This window comes from Sus scrofa, chromosome 1 (genome assembly GCF_000003025.6).
Source record: "Sus scrofa isolate TJ Tabasco breed Duroc chromosome 1, Sscrofa11.1, whole genome shotgun sequence".
NCBI lineage: Eukaryota > Metazoa > Chordata > Mammalia > Artiodactyla > Suidae > Sus > Sus scrofa.
In genome coordinates this window covers 155,669,143-155,692,149 of record NC_010443.5, presented here as the reverse complement: position 1 = coordinate 155,692,149, position 23,007 = coordinate 155,669,143, and the positions used below count along the sequence as shown (strand labels likewise).

The 23,007-nt window shown below is 31.6% G+C and overlaps 1 protein-coding gene across 3 annotated transcripts in view; it reads right to left on the bottom strand.

Moving 5' to 3' along the window:
• CDH19 (cadherin 19) overlaps positions 1-22,789 on the bottom strand; it is an 89,190-nt gene extending 66,401 nt beyond the window's left edge. Inside the window, exons 1-2 of one of the 3 annotated variants that reach the window (XM_003121695.4) lie at positions 22,597-22,789; positions 9,514-9,545 (exon numbers count right to left, since the gene is read on the bottom strand). The gene's annotated coding sequence lies outside the window, so the exon portion shown is untranslated. The remainder of the gene's footprint in view (positions 1-9,513; positions 9,546-22,596) is intronic. The other 2 variants (XM_013993286.2, XM_021099400.1) reach the window with 2 other exon arrangements.

Below are 23,007 nucleotides of genomic sequence, written 5' to 3'. Positions count from 1 at the left end.
TAGAAAGGAAAGATTATCCAGGTCATTAGGGAAATTTGGGAGGTGATGGCTATTTTCATTAATTGATTGTGATGGTAGCCTCACTGAGTACAAATATGTTTTTTTAAAAAAATCCTATTCAGTTTGAATATGTGTGGTTTCTTCTGTCAATTATGCCTCATTAATGCTTGATTTGTCAAAACTCAGAATAAATGAAACAATATCTGTGGTACGATGGATAATAGATTCTTACTGATGTGTTACAAAATGATGTAAAGAATATAGTCTATAAAATATCCCTACCAACAACCTTGAAAGCTAATTTCCAGGTTATAGGAAATTAACCTGTGAGAAAAAATAAATAAACAAAAGCAAAATAACCATACAAATCCAAATTGTCAGTCTTTCTATGGATTTTCTACCCACTTTGTAATTTGTGGAATGATAGCATCTTATTAAAAATGCTGAATCTTGAGCCACTGCAGATATATTTACACTGTCTGTATTTTATCCCACTATGTGCAAGAACCATGTACATACTGAACTTAAACAGTACATTATCAAAGAATTGACATGTCAGTGGTTTGAAAAAAAAAGATGTTAAAGAAGATACTGTTCTAGATTAAAAGCTGTTTAAAACACAAGAAAAAGTATAAATGAGGACATTGTCTAGATCTTTCTTTGTAAAAATATTTTTATCTTTGTATTTTATAAATCTTTACATTTAATATGAATTGGTTAATAGATGCTAAAGAAGAAACGTTAGTTTTATTAGTTATAGAAGTTTCTTTGTGGTAACACTGGCAATTAATAATCTTGAAATTGGCTAATAAGTATTTGTACAGCTATTTTTTATTCTTCACTTGCGTTTAAAAATATATATATATACATTTTGTTGCAACAACAACAAAAATGAGAATGATCTAGTTTTTATTTTTATCATTAATAGGATGGACACAAGTCATTAAATATTTTAGTACCACCTACTGATGAAAATATACAGAAAAGAGAACTACCATACGATGATGACGAAACTGAAAATTTGGACAACCATTGTGGGGATAATTTGATCAAATTTAGTATATTTAAAAGTTAGGTTAATCTATAAACTAACAGCTATTGTTTACTGCTTTACACCTAGAGAAACTTTCAAATTTGTCTACTTAGAGGCAAAAATACATTGGATTAACTGAAAAACATATGAAAAAGCAAAGTTGAAATTACGGTACCACATGATACCAATTAGAGAAGTTTTTCAAAATTATAAAATTATGCTCTAAGGGACTATTCTTACAAGTTAATTTTTGTAAAATAAGTCTATGAAAAGAAAAATAACATACAAAATTAATTATGGTAATTACCATGATAGAAGAAAAAGAAACTTATATTTTCCTCCCTCTAAAACAATCTAAAGAAAGGTGTCAAATAATAGTATTCATTAAATCTGGGTGATTTTGCTACCATATGCTAATTTTTTCAGGTGATGTGTATGATTGAAATATTTACAGTTAAAATTAAAAACTAAAATATCACTATTTTATGCTCCTATATCATTACAAAACAGATATGAGTACCCTTTCATTTGAACCTCAGTATGAGAACAGAAGAATGAAATGGTGGCAGTAAGCATGTCTGAATGATGAACTATCATGGCTTTGTTTATCCTCTTCTATATTCCAAATTTTCTATGATGGTCATCCATTTCAAGGGGAAGGGAAAAACATTTCAAATAATGGTCCACTTCTGACTGAAGAGTTTTGGCAGCTGTGAGCTGTGCCAGGCTGAGAAATGCTCAGGGTTGAGTTCAGGTTAAAAAAGAAAACTGCTATCAATTAGTATGTCTGAAATGTGTCCTAGAGAAACAGGCAGTGACACTTCTACCCTACGTGTGCAATCCCGGTTATGTTTTCCAATTAGGTGAAAATTTCAATGTGGAAAATGCATTCTAACACTGTCTTATGTTAGTGTGTTTGAATTTAATCCTATTTCCCATATCTAAGCATATTTGTAAATATTAAATAAAATGCAGAGTACAATTTATTTCAAAACACCTTATGCTTAAAAATAAAATGTTGCTAATATTAACACAAGATTACATAATAAAATTATTAATATTTCAATAACATTATTATCATAATCATCAACATATTACATCCATGCAGGATCACATGATTTCAGTACAGAAAAGTGTATTTCATATACTACAGTCACATATGAAGGAATGTATATTGAGAAATTTTAAGTGACATGCACTGTACCAAAGAGAAGTAGGACTGGAAATCTAATTTTAAGGGCATAGAGTATACAATAGGCATTGTGCTTTACTGAATGGAAGAAAGAAAATGCATAGATATCTAATATTGTATATGACATCTGTCACTGATAGTTCACGTTATTTAAGATAAATAAATATCTAAATTGCATTTTAACATTTGGACCAGTCTTGAAACTAGACATAATAAAAGGTTTTCTATTATCTCCTTTTAGGCCAACATTTTCCCCCTTATTCTAGAGATTCTTGAGGTCACACAAAAAGGGAAAGAATAAGTCAGAATGATGGATTTGGTGGCTATGCGGGAGAAGATAAAAGTTAGAGCTGGGGAAATGTGGATGGGATAAATATAGAAACTTAATCCTATTTGTGATCTCTTAAAAATCAAGGGAAACTTGGCAGTCCCTTAGAGTGACATTATAAATAAAGGTTTTTAAATGGCTTTCTCAGAACTGCTAATAGGAATATAATGAGAAATGAGTAGATATAGCTTATAGATATGAGAAGGAAGAAAGACCATTTCTGAACCAAAAATTATAATTAAGTATGTGCCTACCCTTTCTCTGGAGACCTAGAATATAAAGGACCTTTCCTTTGTCCTATATATAAACTCTCACTAGACATATAGTTTGCATGTTTACTATAGAATTAAAAGTGTATGTTACAGATGAAACAATATAGTGTCATAATGCCTGTATAAGAATCCCCTGAGCCCTCTTAGAAATTACAGCCTTCCCCATTCACTATTTGTGCAGTGTCCTAAAATTTGGAGTCATTCCACTCTTAGGCCAGGGTTGTTAACTCTCTTCTGGATCAATGGGGAAAGCTGTGGATTAATGAGCAATGGATTTGGAGTGCTATGCATTAGCAAAGTTGAACCTGGACATCCAATAGTCTAGAATGAGAAGAGATAGATTCCAGCTGATGAAATACTCACAGGCAATGTCTCATTTTTAAATAATCTGGTATCTCACCTTTTATTCCCCTTCTACAAGCTACTAAAATATGATTTCTTATTATTATTTCAAGGCTAAATCTTTGTATGCCTCAATATTGAGGATTTGCCTAAACTCTTTTTGGATTATGTTGCCAATGCAATTAATATATATAGAATTAATTGTCTTTACCATTTTTGTAATCTAATTTTAATTTAGCCATTGCATATCCATAGGCTACTTCTCACACTTACTCTCTTACGTGACTACAGTCAAACCTGTAAAATATTTTCTTCTTGTAAAGTCTTTTTCTTTTAGTGTTCTTGTGAAACATAACATGGATGAAAAAACAGAGCTTTATTTCAAATATCTACAAAGTATTCTAATATATTATTTCACAATGTAAACCCACATATACTTACCTGTATTTTTCTTTGTATAATTTTAAAATACTGGAAAATCCCTGAATACCCTAAAACTATTTGGATAAGACACACAAAATTATTCAGAGTGGACAAAGAAACAAGTGAATAAAAACCAATTTCAAAATTCATATTAACATAATGTTATTCAGCCATTAAATGTTCTACTGTAAAGTCATTTAAAGAAATGGAAATATGCTGTAACACTTTGTTAAGTGAAAGAAAGACATTAAATACACAGAAAATGATTCCATTAATTTAAGAAAAAAATGTAGACAAATTTAGAGAAGAAAGCCTATAGAAGACTATGCCCTCAATGCAAAATCATCTCTAAATTGAGTTATAGAGTAAAATATATATGTATTTCTATTTTTTAGTTTTAATAGTTAATACATATATACACAGCTTTATGACTCATTACAAACTATTTATAAACTATAAAACTGTTTTACATAAATTAAGATTATGTAGCACCATAATGAAGATCAAGAGTTTACTATCTTCTGACTGGGGTTAATCTCCCAAATATGTTGAGATAAAATGTTCTAAAGGCCACCTGGTGGAGTGAGGTGTGCTACCTGTGGAGCAAGGATGGCTATGACTAAACTAGCCCTGCCACCCCACTAGCTGTATAACTTTGGGCAAATGGATGCCTCCATTGTGTCACATGAAAAATTAGGATAATAGGACCTATCCCTTAGGGTTGTTTTCTTGACTAAATGAGTTTATGTACTCAGAATATTGTCTGACACATAGTATGTGCTATGTAAGTATTTTAAACTAACATTGGTAAGTATTTTAAACTAACACTGTTAAGAACAGTTCCCTACATGTGGGTAGTGAAGATCTAATGAAGTCTTCATTTCTAAACTTTGCAGTAGTCAGCTATTGTTACTTATGCAAATGATATGTACATATAAAAAAAATTTATAAGTGACTGTTGCAGACATAGCGTAGGAAGCATTTTCCCTAATGTATGTGTTCTGGATATATTTTCAAAGGATAAGAATGCCATTATTTTTTTTTCCAAGCATGCTAAGTGACTATGACAAATAAACATTGTCATGCTTGAAGCAATATGTGATATTGCATGGCATATATAGGCTGAAAATGATCCCATTGTGACTCAGAACAATTATGTTTTCAAAGAAGACTAATTATGACTTGAGGGATGAAAAATATTATAATCTATACACTTATACAGTTTGTAACTGAATCTAATTAGAAATTGTCTTTTCTATGACCTCTTCTTTATTACATAAAGATAATTATTCCATCTGTGAAAACTTATAAAAATGTAATGTATTCTGAAAGGTTGTGGAAAGCTGAAACTAAACTCAACTAAGCCAGCCTGTCATAGAGAAAAGCAGATGGCAATTAATATAATGTCTCCATCTTTAGAAAACCATTGAGTAGGATTGGCCAAAGTAATATATCACTTTGTGATGGTCAGGAATTTCTAAAGTTTTTTAAAAGAAAGAAAGAAAATATCTTAAAATCATGGTTTCTAAAATGCTACTTAAAAATTAAAAAACTTCTCAGAGTTCTCTTGTAGCACAGCAGGTTAAGGATCTGTTTATTGTCACTGCTGTGGCTCAGGTTGCTGCGGTGGTGTGGGTTCGTTTCCTGGCCCAGGAATTTCCATATGCCATGGATAGGACCAAAAAAATAATAAATAAAACTTCTCTTTATCAACTTAAAGAAGTGTCTAACTTCTCATATTGGGATTTAAATGTGTAAAGCAAGCAAATTCTATAAAACCTCAGTGTGAAACAAATATTAAAATGAGACTCTTGGGGCTGTGAGTGGTAATATTATTACAGAGAAAGTACTTAGAGATCCTTTTCCTTTTTCTCTTTTAATTTGAGAGTTTACTTATAAAAGGAAAACAATAAATACTTGGAAATGTCTCATAACAGCAGCCCTTTGTTACATAAGCATATTTATTCTTCACAGAGCAGTAACATGGTTGGCTAGTGGCAGCTTATAGCCTACACCTTTAAGTCTATTATTTTAAATTTTATAGACACTGCCTCAATATTCATTTCAAAAATAGTATTCTATATTTGTGTGCATATATTTATTTATTTATTTGTTTATTTATTTTTGTTTTTTCTAGGGCTGCACCCCCAGCATATGGAGGTTCCCAGGCCAGGATCCAATTAGAGCTGTAGCCGCCAGGCTATGCCAAAGCCACAGCAACACAGGATCCGAGCCGCGTCTGTGTCCTACACCACAGCTCATAGCAACACCAGATCCTTAACTCACTGAGCGAAGCCAGGGATAGAATCCTCAATCTAATGGTTCCTAGTCGGATTCGTTAACCACTGAGCCTTGATGGGAACTCCTGAATCTATTTAAAAATCTGTTGATAAATGCAGAAGCAATGATATTAATAATGAAACTTAAGTTCTTGAACTGTTGCAGATGAAATATTTTGGGGGCTCTTGTGTTGCATATTTATTATTTCCTATCTCAATGTCTATCTTTATAGAACAAGGCCAGGGATCAAACCCCCATCCTCATGGATACTAGTTGGGTTCTTAATCCACTGAGCCACAACAGGAACTCCCTGAATTTTCTAATCGGTGCCTAAAAGGGTCTGCAGTTCCAGGACTTCAAAATGGTTGTTCTGCTTCTCTCATCTACATGATGGTTCATTGCCCATTTGAAGATGCTAGTGAATCCCAGCCCTCAGACTAATCACTCAGATTAATCACAAAAGGATAATATGTATAAAAGGAGCAATGTACAATATGGAAACAAAATATATAAAATGGAATGAAAGGATGCCACTTGCAGCAACATAGATGGACCTCAGATTACCCCCTCTAAGTGAAGTAAGTCAAATATTGAAAGACAAATATCATATGGTATCACATATATGTGGAATCTAATAAAAAACAATACAAAAGAACTTTTTATAAAACAGAAATAGAAACAAACTCACAGATTTCAAAACTACCAATTATGGCTACCATAGGCGAATCCATGGGGAGGAGGAAGGAATTGGGAGGATGAAAAAACATATACATTACAGTAGAGAATAGACAGTTAATAAGAACCTACTGTATGGCAGAGGGAAAACTACTTGGTAGTTTGTTATAACCTATATGGGGAATAATGGATACATGAATATGTTTAACTGATTCATTTTTCTATACATCTGAAACTAATACAATGTTGTAAATCAACTATACTTAAATAAAATTTTAAAATAAATAAGTAAATACAAATAAAATGGGGATAATATCTGTCTTGCTTAATGAGAATTAAACTAGATGTATTGTATGAAAGATTTACAAATTTTAAAATGGCATATAAGATGTCATATGTCAGATGTTAATCTTTGTAAACATGCTTTATTAGCAGTTTAGGGCTACAATTGTTCAAAACTTGAAGTATATCAATCAAATGCTAATAAATCCTGAATCTATACCTTAAATTACACACACACACACACACACCACACAATTGTCAAAACTTGATGGCTAATTGGATTTTAAGAGAGATTTCCCAACGAGGGCATGTCAAAGGTAAGTTTGGAAATACTGCGGTTGAGATACCTGCAAAAATTATGGGTAGAAATTCCAAGTGTGAGCTTGGTGATTCCAGACTCAGAGAGAACTCCGTTATTATGATATCCCCCTTCCACCACATTGCTCTAAGAAAAGCCTACCTTTACTTCTGTAAGATTTCATGAGCTATTCCTAACTCCTGGTTTAAATGGCTATGATTGAGATATGAAATAAAAGACAAAAAAGAAACCAGAGGCTTTTGATCACTGTGGTAGAACATAGTATGGTTTACCAATATCCCTATTGCAATTGGGCAAGGTTATGTGATAATTTTTTTTTTTTTTTTTTGTATTTGTAGGGCTGCACTCATGGCATATGGAAGTTCTAGACAAGGGGTTGAATCAGAGCTGTAGCTGCCAGCCTACACCACAGTCACAGCAAAGCTGTATCCTTAACCGACTAAGCAAGGACAGGAATCAAACCCACATCCTCATAGGTACTAGTTGGGTTCATTACCACTGAACCACAGGGGGAACTCCCATGTCTAATTTTTTCAACAAAATATAAGTAAAAGTTATATCCATTACTTTAGAACAAAAAAGCAGTGAAAGACCTATAAATAATTCTTTTTTCTTTATCATTGCTTTCTTTGGCAACTAGATGCTGTATTTATGAGGTGGTGGAGACTCAGTCAAGCTTGGGTCACTTAGTGGAACTGAATACTGCATCCCTTACTGACTCTTAAATATTTGTGGTATTAGATTGCTGAGAAGTTGGCTACAGGGCCTACAGCCCTAGTAAAATCACCTACTATATTCCTGACACCATAATAAGTACTCCACGTATTCTCCTCTTATTCTTCCCTGTAATTCAGTGAGTTACTAATTATTAACATCCATTTAAAAAGAGAAGAAAGAAGATCAAAGTGAGCTTATATAAACTTATGAGAGAAAGGGGGTCTCAAAGGCCAGTCAGAGATGATAGCTGGAATAAAGACTTGTCAAAGTAAGAGAAGAGATAAAAACACCTAATCTGAAAGAATACAAGAAGTTAAATAGGGTCAGAGTTGGGAAGAAGTACAATGTACTCAGGGACAAGTATATTTGCATATTAATTTCAAAAACATTATTTCAGATAGCAGCCCAACTTAAGTCATTTTCAAATTAAGATAGTAAGTGTAGTTAAATAGGCTACATATCTCTGTAGTCTGTATAATTTGGTTAATTTCTTCCTTGTGCATATGTTAAACATTGGTTTCTCTAGGTCAATCCAGTCTTAATTTTGGAGGGATATATTCTCCACAATATTAAGTACTGAATTAATACTTCTCCCATGTCTTCACTATTTTTTAAAGTAATGGTTGTAATCTTTTATCTTGAATTTTATTTTTATTTATAATTTTCCACTTGCCTGACACATTTAGATTTGGGAACATTTCTCAAGCATTTAATTCCAGGATATTTTACATAAATATCCACAATCTATGAAATGTTAAAATAATTTTGGGGTATGCCATTAAAATAAAAACTTAAAAGAAAACTTCATTTCATCAAAGTTATAATGAACAACTTTTAAATTTAACTTTAGCTAGGATAATTAATTTCCTAGAAAACAATTGACTTTAGCCTTTTTTTCTCCCTTGAGATACATATTTATTTTCTTTCTCAGATAATTAGTGAAGGTATTGATTTTTTAGTTTGGATTATACTGAAGAAGATAGACAGATAGACAGATATTATCTCTGGTGGCATTCCCATGATATGAGGTGACAAGAAGAAAATATTTTTTTGTTGTTAGCTGTTTTTAGTCTGTGATGTCAATTAACATTTAAAACAGTAACAGTTAATAGTTGTAAGTAAGAAAAGTAGATGTTAAATTTTTACCTTAAAGAAATGTTTTACTATTGATTTTACTTCATGTATGATTATAAAGATGAAAGGTAAGTAAGAGCAGTATATACCAAAAGAAATGTACCACTAAAGATAAGTCTAGATTCACACATTCATAATATAGCATTAGCCAGTCTAAAATTCTCAAAAACACACAAAAAGTGCACAAATATGTGAATTATTCGCAATTATACATTGTACATCAAGTCCCAAGACTGATGCAATAAATAAGAACAATTTGTTATACATGCACTCACACACACATTGAAAAAATGTATGTATTTATTTTATTGTTGAAAACAATGTGTATATATACATTAATCAATTATTTAGACTTATCTATATTGATATATGTAGACTGAGTCCGTTCATTTCAACTACTTGGATTACACTGACATACGAAGAAATCTCAATTTTATATCTATTGCCTATTGAGGGAGCTCTGAGTTACTTTCTCCTTATTCATTTACTATCAATGTGTAATAAAAAGCTTTGTACCTGTTCCTTTGCATCCATGTATATGAGTTTCTCTGGCAAAAAAAAAAAAAAAAAAAAAAAGACATTTAAACTGATGGATTACAAGGTAATCTTTTATTCATATTTACCAGATATTTTCAAATGGATTTCCAAATTATGCAATCTATTTATTTCAGCCAGTGATATCTAAGAGTTTTAGTTTGCCAATATAATTATTTATGTGCTTTTATAAATACCATGCAATTTTGTTAATGTATGAATTAGATGGTTAAATATTATACATATATATGTGTGTGTGTGTGTGTGTGTACATATATATATATATATATATATATATATTTTTTTTTTTTAGGACCATACCCATGGTATATGGAAGTTCTTAGGCTAGGGGTTGAATTGGAGCTGTAGCTGCTGGCCTACACCACAGCCACAGCAAGGCTGAGCTGTGTCTGCGACCTACACCACAGCCACAGCAAGGATGAGCTGTGTCTGCGACCTACACCACAGCTCAGAGCAATGCCAGATCCCTGACCCACTGAGCAAGGCCAGGGATCAAACCTGAGTTCTTATGGATGCTAGTCAGATTCATTAACCACTGAGCCACAATGTTTATTTTGCCATTTTAGATTATACCAATTTAGTAATTACACTTTCTAGATAGTTTTTTTTTTTTTACTTTTCCTTCTTTTTTTTGTAGCTTATTTTCTGAACTCTCTCTTTAGTTCTAATAGCTATTTTATTCTATATGGAGTTATAGTAATTCTATTTCTTCCTTTCTAACCACACCCCCCTGAACACTAACCCAACTCTTAAATCCTCGCTTTCTAATGATTATCTTGCCAGTTGATTCAATTCAACCTATTCAGTTCAAAAAGAATGAACAGAATTATTTTGGATGGACACTTGTATATTCAGTCCTATAGATTTCCACTTCTAATTTCAAATCTAGAACCTGTAACCACATGCTGAAGTTACGTACAGGAGAGGAAAACTTGAAAAATTAGGGGCATAGGATGCAGTGGGCAGTAGACACTATTTCAGCAATGCTAAATAGCAAATAAATTAATAAATAGTATATAACATACACGTGTACATAACAAAGGTCCAAAATTTTCACTTTGAGAGCTGTTAGTGTTTAAACATTAAGTGGTTATATATTGTTGGGCTTGTCATATATGTTTTATTAGGCTAAATAAGTTACTTTACTAGTTTTCAAATAATTTTTGTTATGAATATGATTCTTTTCTTAATTGAGGTTACAACTGAAATTACTGCTTTTCCTAGTCTGATCTGATAATGTGCAGAATAAATAGGTTCAATAATACTGAGGCATCACTGCATCCCTAATCATACAACTTTGTATACATGAATGTGTATATATAATGCATAACAAAACAATATTAATGTAAAGTTTGAAATATAATAAGATATATATGAAATATAATAAAATTTAAGTAGTATAAATATGTTATATAGAATGTACAAGATATATAATATAATGCATAGGATATATAACATGATATTTTCCAGCTAATATCACATGCAAAATTATTCTATTTCTTTCCTACATAGTCCTAGACTGGCATTGGAATATTTTATCTATATAAATTGATAAACCCTCATGATTTGGATCACTGCTTTATATTGTATGAGAGTGGACTTATTGATGATTGGTCCCAAATAGATATTATCTTCACAATTAGATGAATTGTAGTTAATTTTTGACTTTTATGAGTAGAACTAAATAAAATTGCATTACACGCACACAAAAAACATCGTGTCTTAACAAAAAGAATATTATGGGAGTTCCCATTGTTGCTCAATGAGTTAAGAACCTGACATCTCTGTAAGGATGAGAGTTAGATCCCTGGCCTCAGTGGGTTAAGGATCTGGCATTGCTGCAAGCTGCGGCATAGGTGCAGATCCAGTTCAGATCCTGTGTTGCTGTGGCTGTGGCACAAGCCTGCAGCTCCTGCTCTGTTTCGACCCATAGTCTAGGAACATCCACACGTCACAGGTACATCCACAAAAAGAAAAAAAAAAGAATATTATTTCTAGGCTTCTGTCCTGTGTGTGTGTGTGTGTGTGTGTGTATAATTTATACAGGTTGAAAACTAAAGTGTAATTCATGCAGATATACCACTGAAATATTGATTAGAAAATTTAGTATAGGGAGTTCCTGCCATGGCACAGTGAGTTAAGAATCCAACTGCAGCAGCTCCAGTTTCTGCAGAGGCATGGGTTTGATCTCTGGCAGGAGTAGTTAGTTAAAGGATCTAGTATTGGAGTTCCCTTTGTAGCTCAGCAGTTAACAAACCTGACGAGGATTCATGAGGATGTGGGTTCAATATCTGGCCTTGCTCAGTGCGTTAAGGATCCAGTGTTGCCATGAGCTGTGGTGTAGGGGCTGCTTGGATCCAACGTTGCTGTGGCTGTGGTTTAAGCCAGCAGCTGTAGCTCTGATTTTACCCTAGCCTGGGAACTTCTATATGCTGCATGTGCAGCCCTAAAAAAAGTCAAAAAAAAAAAAAAAAAAAGGAATCTAGCATTGCCACAACTCAGTGGCTCAGTGTAGGTCAGATTTTGTGGGTGTGGCCATAAAAAAATGGGAAAAGAAGAAAAAGAAAAAAAAGACATATATACCCCAGGTTTCTTTTATTATCAGTCTAATCCTAATGAATTTCCAGCTTTAAGATAGTATATAACTAACAAATAATGATTTTTTTAATGCTAAAAAAAACTAAAAGAAAGACTTAGGAAAGCAAAAATTTTAAATAAAGATTGAATAAGATGCACTTTGATGATTTCATGAATTATCAAACAAATCATAGCAGTTTTACAAAACCGTAAGTTACCATATATTTAAAGAGTCGAAAATTCCTCAGTCAGAATAATGTAAAGTGAGGCATTTTCCACTTAAAACATTGTTTTTCATAATTTAAAAACTTTATAATTATTTTCATCACATAATATCTGTGAAATTGAACTTACATATCATTATAAAGACAAGATAAAGGAAAAATACTTTTCTTCCTACAAACAATATATTCTACTCTCCCAAATATTTATTACATTTACTTATTTTGTCTTCAGTTTCCATTATGAAGATATCTTGTTTTTCATTTGCTGAAAATATTTTTAGCTACTGCTTATTTGGTAAATAAAGACAGAGTTGTACTCTATTTGACAATTTTTTGCTGATGTTGTATTAGTAGCTACATAAAACCTAGTCAGATATATCAACCAAATGTTCTTTTCTCCGATTATCAATTGTTTTCAGTACGTCTTTATAACTATATCTATAAATTTATTCTACCATCAAGAACAATACTTAGTAAGCACTACTGCTAAATGGTGTGGAAAATATGATTTTGTTATTGAAAAAGGCATAATATAAACATGATTTTTTTAAAGACCCAAATCTTAGGGAATGAAAAGAAGTTTAAAGTCATACACTCTACTATTGCGCGCTTGTGCGTGTGTGTGTGTGGGTGTGGGTGTACAATCAGTGCGAGATTTCAAAATTCATAAAACAGTTTCACAGAACCACACATTATTAGATTCAGATGGACTTGGTGAAATATTTAAAGCATTTCAGCTACCATACAAAAGAACTTTTTTGACAATATTAGTAAGAAATAGTTTTTAAATAATGAACATGTCGTAATACTCTATTTTATGTTGGAGCTGATTACATTTGTTCTACTTTAAAATTTTTATTCTGCATGCAGAGAATTCCTCATTTCTCAAATGTGTAAACAGTAACCTGGTTAGTTCAATCTCTCCATTGCTGGGAAATGATTTGCACATCTTTTTCTACATTAGAATTAACTGAAAAGCTGGATAGTATGTAGATGTTCCACTCCGCAGATTCTGATTCATCAGTTAGGTATTTTTAACAAGCCCCAAAAGTGATTCTTCTAAGGCAAATAGTCCTGAGGACACTACCATCTTCATTGTTAACATCGTCATCATCATCATCTTATCTAACAAGTATTGGGTGCTTACTCCATGATTATAACTATACAAAAAGCATGCCATTCTTTAATTGATTTGTCTTACAACAATTGTATGATATATGTTCTATTATTGTTGCTATTTTATAGATGGAGAAAATAAGCACCTGTAAGTTGAACTTTGCTTAGCCATGTAATAATTGGTGGAACTAGAGTTAAAATTTTTTTTTTTATTTTCCCACTGTACAGCAAGTTAAATTTAAGGCTCTCGCTTCCTTCAGAATGCGTACCCTGTAACCAGTGTGCTTGCAGGGTTCTAGAACATGGATGCTATTTTGGAAAAGAAATACATGTGAAGATATTGGTTAGGGTTTATTTTTAGAGCAGTGCTTCTCAAACTTCCATATTTTATACTCCTGTCAGAATAAAATGCCCTCAACATGGACTCCAATATTCATATATGTATTTATATACTAATCATTTACTTCTAGAACTTTTACCACTATATAGATATTTCATAAAACATACTAGAAACTTAAATGCAGAAGAAAGAGATAAAACCTCAATACATAGAATTTCTTCTATTTTCCCACAGCTCTGTTGATGGTCTTGTGCATGCCTTGTGGTATATAAACACCTATTTAGAGACTGCTCTGCACCACTGAGGAGCACTACAGACTCATGCTGGATGTCCCAAATTCAAAACTCCCATTTTGTCCTGCTTTTTCTCTTCAAGAGGTTAATTTTCTCTGGTTCTCAGAATGACTTTTACTGTATAGCCCTAATTATGGAGTAGTAACTTTCTGGTTGCCAAGCTATGTATAGAATGGATGGTTACTATAAATAACAAAGATTAAGAATGGTAGATGAAGTTATGCCATGAAGTAAAGTATTAACTCAAATGAATTCTATAATTTCCATATCATTCTTTGTCTTAATTATTTTACTTATTTAAATCTTCATTTAATAATATTAAATTAATGCTAACCATTAAGGAGAATCTGTACAAAATGTAAAGATTTGTGCATCTATAAAGATAATAGCTGGCATGGCACTTATCAAGGTACTTAAAAAATCTGACACTGAGTCTCTCCAATTGTAAAATGAAATAACATATCTGACTTCTATGTAAAAAGGAAGTGGAACTGTACCTGTAAAATATCAAATATTCAATAAAGGTAGTTATTATGCCGTAAAAACATGCCATTTACTTAAATATATATAATCCCAGATTTCCTTGGAACACACTAATTCATTCTTAGAGTGCAAAAGAAAATCACTAGTATGCCCCCATTACCACAGGAATCAAAACTCAAAGGAGTAACATGAATGCTGTTTAAATCATGGAGGAAAGAGCTCCTTCCAAGAGAGGGCACCAAAAAGTGGGAAATGTTTGCTGCAGACTGTTTACACATTATTCCAGATTTATTCACCCAAGGCTAATATGTGCAGTTTCTATTATAGAATGTTAGATTTGGGCAAAAGACAGAAGTGGAAATGTACCATAAATAATTATAAGACCTAAGACAGAAGGTTAAAACCATTAACCCATAGTGTCACATCTAAACATAGATTTAGAAAATCTGATTCCATCAACTTGTAGTTGAACTCTATCTACCTAGCTATCAACTTTCTTAAATAAAGAAATATTCTCAAGTAAAAAGCTGCAATGATATTTGGGAGTCTCTAAATCAATTACCTTAGTCATTGCCAGAAAAAAAATCTAATGAAGTCCCATACAATGACTATTTTTTTAAAAGGTTGGGGGTGACTAAAAGATAAATTGATAAAATCTTGTAGAAAGGAGATAGATTAACAAGGCATGGATATAGAAAATTGGATAGAAAAGATCAGGATATTAGAGGATTGATCCAGAAAGCACAATATCCAAAAGTAAATCTCAAAGAAATGGAGGGGAAATATTATTACAGAATAAATGCCCATTCACTGTCTTCATGTTTAATCTACCGAAAAATGCAATCCGGCTTCCCCTTACCCCTTCTGCAGTGCTACAATGCAACCAATCTATCGAGGTCAAAAGGGACCCCCTTTATTTCTTTGTCAAAATTCAATGAATACTTTTATTTTTTCTTGAAATTAACTTCACAGTGGTATGGCACATTGTTGCCTTTACCATAACCATATTTCCTTTTAAAATTCTCCTTTTTTGGCTTCCAAAGCTCAACCCACTTTTGTGTTTCCTCTTTCACCTCAAGAATTTCTATTTCACTTAATTGTACTATTACTTAAATTCTGGAGTTTCATTCTTAGGAAAATTCTTTCTCATTCTAAATATGTTTATCAACCAATTTTATGGCTTCAGTTGATACCTATATTCTGAAGCATCACAAAGCTGTCTCAACAGCCCCTATACACCTATTTTCCTTATCTGTAAACCTACTTTCCAAGTGCAATAGCCATGTCCCACTCAGAAATCATTATCTTTTATCCTCCGTTCCACATCATCACTATTTGTTTCACTGAAAAAAACCAGCCTCCACTCGAAAACTCTCACTTGAATAAAAAAATCCCCTTTAATGCTTTCTTCACTTCACCTTCCACACATATACAAGCTTCGTCTATGATCAATTCTACCTCTTAAGCCTTTCTTTCTTTCTTTTTGTCTTTTTGCCTTTTTCTAGGGCCACACCCATGGTATATGGAGGTTCCCAGGCTAGGGGTCTAATCAGAGCTGTAGCCGCCAGCCTGCGTCACAGCCACAGCAAGGAGGGATCCGAGCCGTGTCTGCAACCTACACCACAGCTCACGGCAACCCAGGGATTGAACCCACAACCTCGTGGTTCCTAGTCGAATTTGTTAACCACTGAGCCATGACAGAACTCCTGCCTCTTAGGTCTTTCAAAGATATATGCTTATGTCCTACAACCTCTAAGTTCCTAATCCATAGCTTCTTATTATTTGTTGTTTCTCAGTAAAATAAATTTGAATGATATTTTGAAATTAGAAAATATCTTTCAGAACCATTAAAGATTTCAGACATTTAATCTACTAAACTCAAGTCTGAAACTCTATTTTACAGAAATAAATTGACATTCATAAAATTCTGGTGCAAAAGATTTGTTTACCAATGCATTGCTTATTGTCTAAAAAAAAGTGGAAACCTAATTGTTGAAGTTATTTGAATAATGTTTGGCATATTCATTCAATAAAATGTTTAAAGAAGTTGGACAGATTTATGACAATGATAGTTGCATAATTCTATAATAAAAAGATTTAGTGGTTGACAAGCCTCATGTTATCAAGAAAGTAGAGTTCTATAGTGAGTTGTATTAGAAAAGTTAACAAATGAACATGAAAAACAGATATTTCTCCTAAATTTTACTAAAAGAGACTACAACAATATCAGCAATAATTTACCTACCACCAGCTCTAATGGGCACCCTAAATGACGATTTGGTTTCTTATACCATTAATTAATTAAAGACAAAAAACAGGTACCTCCTGGGGAATAGCTCAAAAGAAGTTTTGCAAGTGATTCTCAAGAATTAGAAAAGAGTGGGTTGAAGAATGACTACAGGTTGAGAATTGAGTTCTAAGAGTAAATGAGTCTCTCAAAGTAGTTGCAAACAGAGAGAAAGCAGGAGATCTTTGACCTGGGGGATTTAGAGTTAATGATTTTGTTGAGATAGAAATCACAGTGTTTGAGAGCCCCTTTGAAGGACAATTAAATGAGAAATGACAAGTAAAGATACTGCAAAGAAAAAAATAAACACCAAAGTAACCACTCAATAGTTTATTATTATGAACAATAATAATAATAAGTAAGTAATAATATAATTATTGTTTCTCTATGCTTCCCTATGACTTCAGTGTTAACATATAAAATCAGAAAATTAAAATTTACAATATTTCAGAACACCCCATGTGTTAAGATAATACTTACTCAAATCAACTTCAAAACTGAAAATAATTATAAATATTACCATCATAATATTTACTTTAAATTTTTTGAAATAAAATTATAACAAATTTGGGGTTCTAATATGAAATGTACATTTCAAAGGACACATTTTTAAAAGGAAGTGAGAATATATCATGATTTTAGTACAAAATATTTTAAAACAAACACGCCTTCATGATAAATGAGATGTTTTAAAATCTATAAAACAGTAACAATACCTCCAAGAGATGGGATGGGTTAAAAATACATAGATTTAAGGATGGAAAATCATCATGAATATAGTTAATCTGAGCCACAAAATTATTTTAAAAAGTAAGACAGAATATCTTATTTTTTTATTCCTTTGTAATTGGTACCAGGGGGGATAAACATGCTTTCTTTTAGTGCTTGCTGTAGAAGGATTCAGCATAATCTTAATGCATAAGCTGAATGACTGAACTACTGACTGAATAAATGACCCTGTTTTTCCTAAATATTTAAGTTATGTGGTCTGTGAGACATTAGATAAGGAGAGTTCATGTATTTCTATGGAAAGGGATGATGTTCTTATATGAAAAAATTTCTCAACTTATCTTTTAAAAATCTGGCAACTCATATCATTTTATTTTATAAAATGTGGAAAGTGGATAATTAATATCTAAGATTTGTAATATATAACTCACAACATATACGTATTGCTTGTCCCTTTTCTTCTAAAAACAAAGGCTCAGTGATGTCATTATAATACAATATCATATACCTCATAAAAATTATACTTGTGAATTAAGAACTGTGTGTTTTAAACACCTTTTCTAAAAATTCATATATATATATAAACATAATATACATATACGCATGGATGTACACACGCAATGACAACATTGTTTCATATCGTTAAAACAGTTTAAGTTTGCAGCAATACGGATGGATTTGGAGGCCATTATGCTGGGTGAAATAGATCAAAGACAATTACTATATGATATCACTTATATGTGGAATCTAAAAACTACAATAAATTAGTGAATATAACAGAAAAAGAAGCAGACTCGTAGGTATAGAAAACAAGTGGTTCTCAGTGGGGAGGGGGGAGGGGGAAAGGCAAATACAGGGTTAGGAGATTAAGAGGTACAAACTATTAGGTATAACATAAGCTATAAGGATATTTTGTACAACACAGGGAATGTAGCCAATATTTTATAATAATTATAAATGAATTATAACTTTTAAAAAGTGAATCATTAAAATATAAACCAGTAACATACAATATTGTACAGCAACTATACTTTAGTGAAAAAAAACTTTAAATTTCATATAAGTGAATTTATTCAATGCACACTCTAAAATGGCACAGCATTTTAACGAATAATTTGTGTGGTCTTAAAATTATTAAATGAATACATGCGTAAATTTGAAATTTGACCACAGGAAGATATATAAACACACATATGTATATATGTAGATATGTGTATGTATGTCTATAAATACATGATTATTTTTATATGTGTATGCATGTATAAAAATACATATGCTTATTTATTAACCAATAAATTTGGTATCAAATCCTGATATTCCTATAGAATTGGCATCCTCAGTTAGATATTGGATAAGGACAGAAAATAAAAAACCAAAGAGAAACCAATGTTTTAAATAGCCCCAAAGACAAAAGTCCAAATTAGAAGAAGGGGATTTACATTCAACTAAAAAGTTACATTTTGGCCCCTTTATTTTTCATCTAGCATTTTAGGTAAAGAGAGGTATTTTGCTTTACTAATTCAAGAGTGATTTCAAGAACTGTTAAGAATTACTGGCTTAATGACAAACAATACCATTAAAATATCAAATAAAAGATACAGTCCTATTTTTCTCTTTATCTTTTTTTAGTGTTCTCTTATACTTTACATCTATCTCTGAATTTGATGGTATTATCTCTTTATCAAAGAAGGTCATAGATGTTTCCACTAGAGTTCTTTAAGAATAAAATAGATGGCAAACTCTCGAAAATGACTTAGCTATAATCCAACTTAAAGGCAGAAAAATAGTGGCATTTTTCTTTCCCGTGATTTATGTATAATTTGCTCATTTCCACAGGAACATTTCTAAATTTTGCACTTAGAGAAAATAACCTAGGTTATTTTTAGCCATAATTGATGTGCCAAAATTATTTCCACTTTAATATACTATCCTGCTAGCTTACAAAATTCATCTATCATGTGAGTTCTTAGAATGAACAGATAAACTATAAATGTACTGATTTTGTATGTTGATAAATCATTGTCCTATAATAACATTTCCAACTTGACTTGATATGCCAAAGCAGAGTCTCTGAAAAATTGTATGTTTTGCTCTAACTTTAAGACATTTTTGATGATTCTGATTATCTTTTATTGAGTACTAATTAATGCAACACATTTCTGACAAAAGCATTTCTATTTTACTAAATCCAGAGCCATTTTTACTATGAGACAATAATTGTCTTATTGCATCACATCAGAATATTCAAGAAGTTATGTATCATTTCAAAAAAATTTATTTCCTCTAAGTTGTTAAAAGGCAGATTTTAGAGCATTTTAGCTGGATTCTCTGAATTGAGGGATGGCAACAAACTAACTGTATGAGTCATTCGAAAAAAGGTCAGACATCTCTATTGTCACTATGGCAAAAGCTGCTCATTCATTTCTCAAATCTGTGAGCTGTCAGCAGCAATGCAAGAAAGAATGGGGGAGTTCCCCATAGTGGCTCAGCGGAGACGAATCTGACTAGCATCCATGAGGAGGCAGGTTTGATCCCTGGCCTCACTCAGTGGGTTAAGATCCGGCATTGCCATGAGCTGTGGTGTAGACACGGCTACGATTGGGCATTGCTGTAGCTCTGGCCTAGGCCCCTGGCTACAGCTCCAATTGGACCCCTAGCCTGGGAACCTCCATATACCTTGATTGTGGTCTTAAAAAAAATGTTCATGGTAAAAAACAACCTTCAAAATTGGGGCAGAGATAAGGAAAATGCTGAAATTACCTGCAAACAGTGTCAGGCTAAGCTCATAGTTTGGCAATAAAAAATAAATTAGTGAATGTTCGAGAAATGCTGAAAAAAAAAAAAAGAAAAAAAAAGGATCCATAGTGATTATTAAGTTTCACATTGGTTAATGTTTCATCCTCAATCTGTTATGCCAAAAATGAAGATCATATCATGACAACAAAATATAAAAGTTCCATTTTCTCATATTCATCAGCATGGTTCTCATATTTGCTGAGTACCAATAAATCGCAATCTAAAGAAAGGTATATGAAAATATCAGTATGTTCTTTTAAACTGGTGTAACACATTTGCTCCTACTATATTACTACTCAATAATGTTAAATACTACACTATAACACTTTAAATATTACATAATATAAAGGGTACATGTTATGAGCATGAGTGGGAAAAATTAGGTATCAATTTATATTGTTATCGATTAGTCATTTGGCCTATTATATGTAGCTATATTACAACAAATTTCTGAAAGATAGGTCTCTTAAGAATGTGTGGGGAGCATTTGTGGACATCATTTTAAAGCATCTTCAATTTAATTGAAGATAATTTAATTGAATTATTTTTAAAAGTTGCCTAGAGATTAGTACCCTGGGACGATTTCAAAGGGGAAACAACAACAACAAAAAAAAACCCAAAAATATGAGTAAGTAATATACACTTTAAGACATCTACAAATTGCATGAAAGTGTGTTTATGTGTTAAGCATAAAAGAGCACAAGTAAAGAACATACAAAATTTCAAACGGCAAAAGGCAGATATAATTTACACAATGATCTGATTCATTTCAGTCATTGTTACAAAGCCTTGGTAATGTAGAAAACTCATAAAAGAATAAGAGATCAATGATTTCTAGATTTCATAAACTACTTATTTTAAAAAACTGGATAATTCTATACATCTAATTGGGTAATACTTTTTTGGAAATATTTTTACTGGTTACAAAATTTTATAAACAGGAATATTCAGATCATATTGAAATTTAAATATTTCAAATTAAAAATTATAATTATGTATATTTACATACATATTATTATATTATATAGTAACCTTTAAAGTATTTAGAATTTGAAATAAAGAATGTTGTATCGCCTATTATTTTATTAAATTGTTTGTGATTGCATTACATGGAAAATACAAATATATTAATATATACATATTTATATCTTATGTAATTATATAAATTTGCAAATATTTTATATAAATAATGTCATCTCTCCAGATATATTAAAAAGTAAAATCAAAGAGCTAAAGTATAAATATATATAAAGAAAACATTGCCATTCTATTTATATATTTTTGTTGTTAACCTCTTCATGTGTTATTTCATATGCTGTTTACGGATTTACTAAATCCTTTTAGCAAATTTACATTGAAATATTTTATTAAAATTAGTAACCCAATTAAAATTACTTGTAACAAATTAGAATTGAAACAATAACAAATGCCTTTCACATTTTGCATTTTCTTAATTTACAGTTTTGTATATTTCATATTTGATGAATTAGATTTAATTTCATATAATGTATATGAGATTAAAATTAATGTGTGTACATGTTTGAATATGTATGTCTGTATTCATAATATGCTCAAAAGTTTACTTTTATTAGTATTATTTTTGTAACATTCTTAATTACTTAAGTTTTTTCATTCTAAGATTATTTGAAAGTCAATAGAAAGCTTGATAGCTGAAAAATCCTAGCAAGGAGGAAGAAAATAAAATAGTCATATGTCAACTTTAATAATAGATTGTCCTTCAAAAGAAACATAATTCTTTTCAGATATGTGGAAAGCTCCATACTGAATATCATTTATTAAGAAATAAATTATTTACTATATTCAAAAATTTACTCTAGAAATAAATATTTTTCTCATATTTTTAAGTTTGAGAATGTTATTGCTCATAGCAACTGACAACTGACAGTACAGAGGTAAATACATATAAATTAAGAAACAAAATCCTGAAGAAAGAAAAAGATGCAGTAGAGCTACATTCCTCCAAGAAACCTGTTTTAAACGTTCTAATATAAGGAACTTTTCCTCACTCTGAATTGCAGAGATGGAGATTTTCCCTTACCAATCTTTGTTTTAGATAACGGTCTATATATATATATATAAAGTTTTAAGATTTTTAGAGTTTTGCAAGTACTTGTTGGCCCAATTTTCATTAATAGATAATTTATATAATCAATATAGGCCTTATTATCACATTCTTACCTGTGTATCTTCAAGTTCAAAGAGTTCTGTGGAAATTGAAATTCGAAATTCATGTGAAACACATGAGGAACAGTAGGAAAGTTTGTTCTGATTTTGCCTCACAAGCTTCTCATCCAACTTACGTGTGCCATACTGCTCTGAGTTACAGATGCTTGTGCTTTTAGTACCAAGACCCTCAGTATGTCACTGCTTACTGAATGCTATTTTGGGTTCTCTGAGTAGAGCCATGAACACTGAGCCTTTGTGCAAAATATCATAAGGGCATTCTGATGTCCGTTCATAGTCTGGGATTAAAATGCAGATCGCTCCAGCAAGTAGTATGAGCTGATTTTTTTCTTTTTTCTTTCTTTTTTTTTTTTTTAACAAGCAAAAAGAAAATAAAGTACTTATTGGCTTGAGGTGATAAGGAGG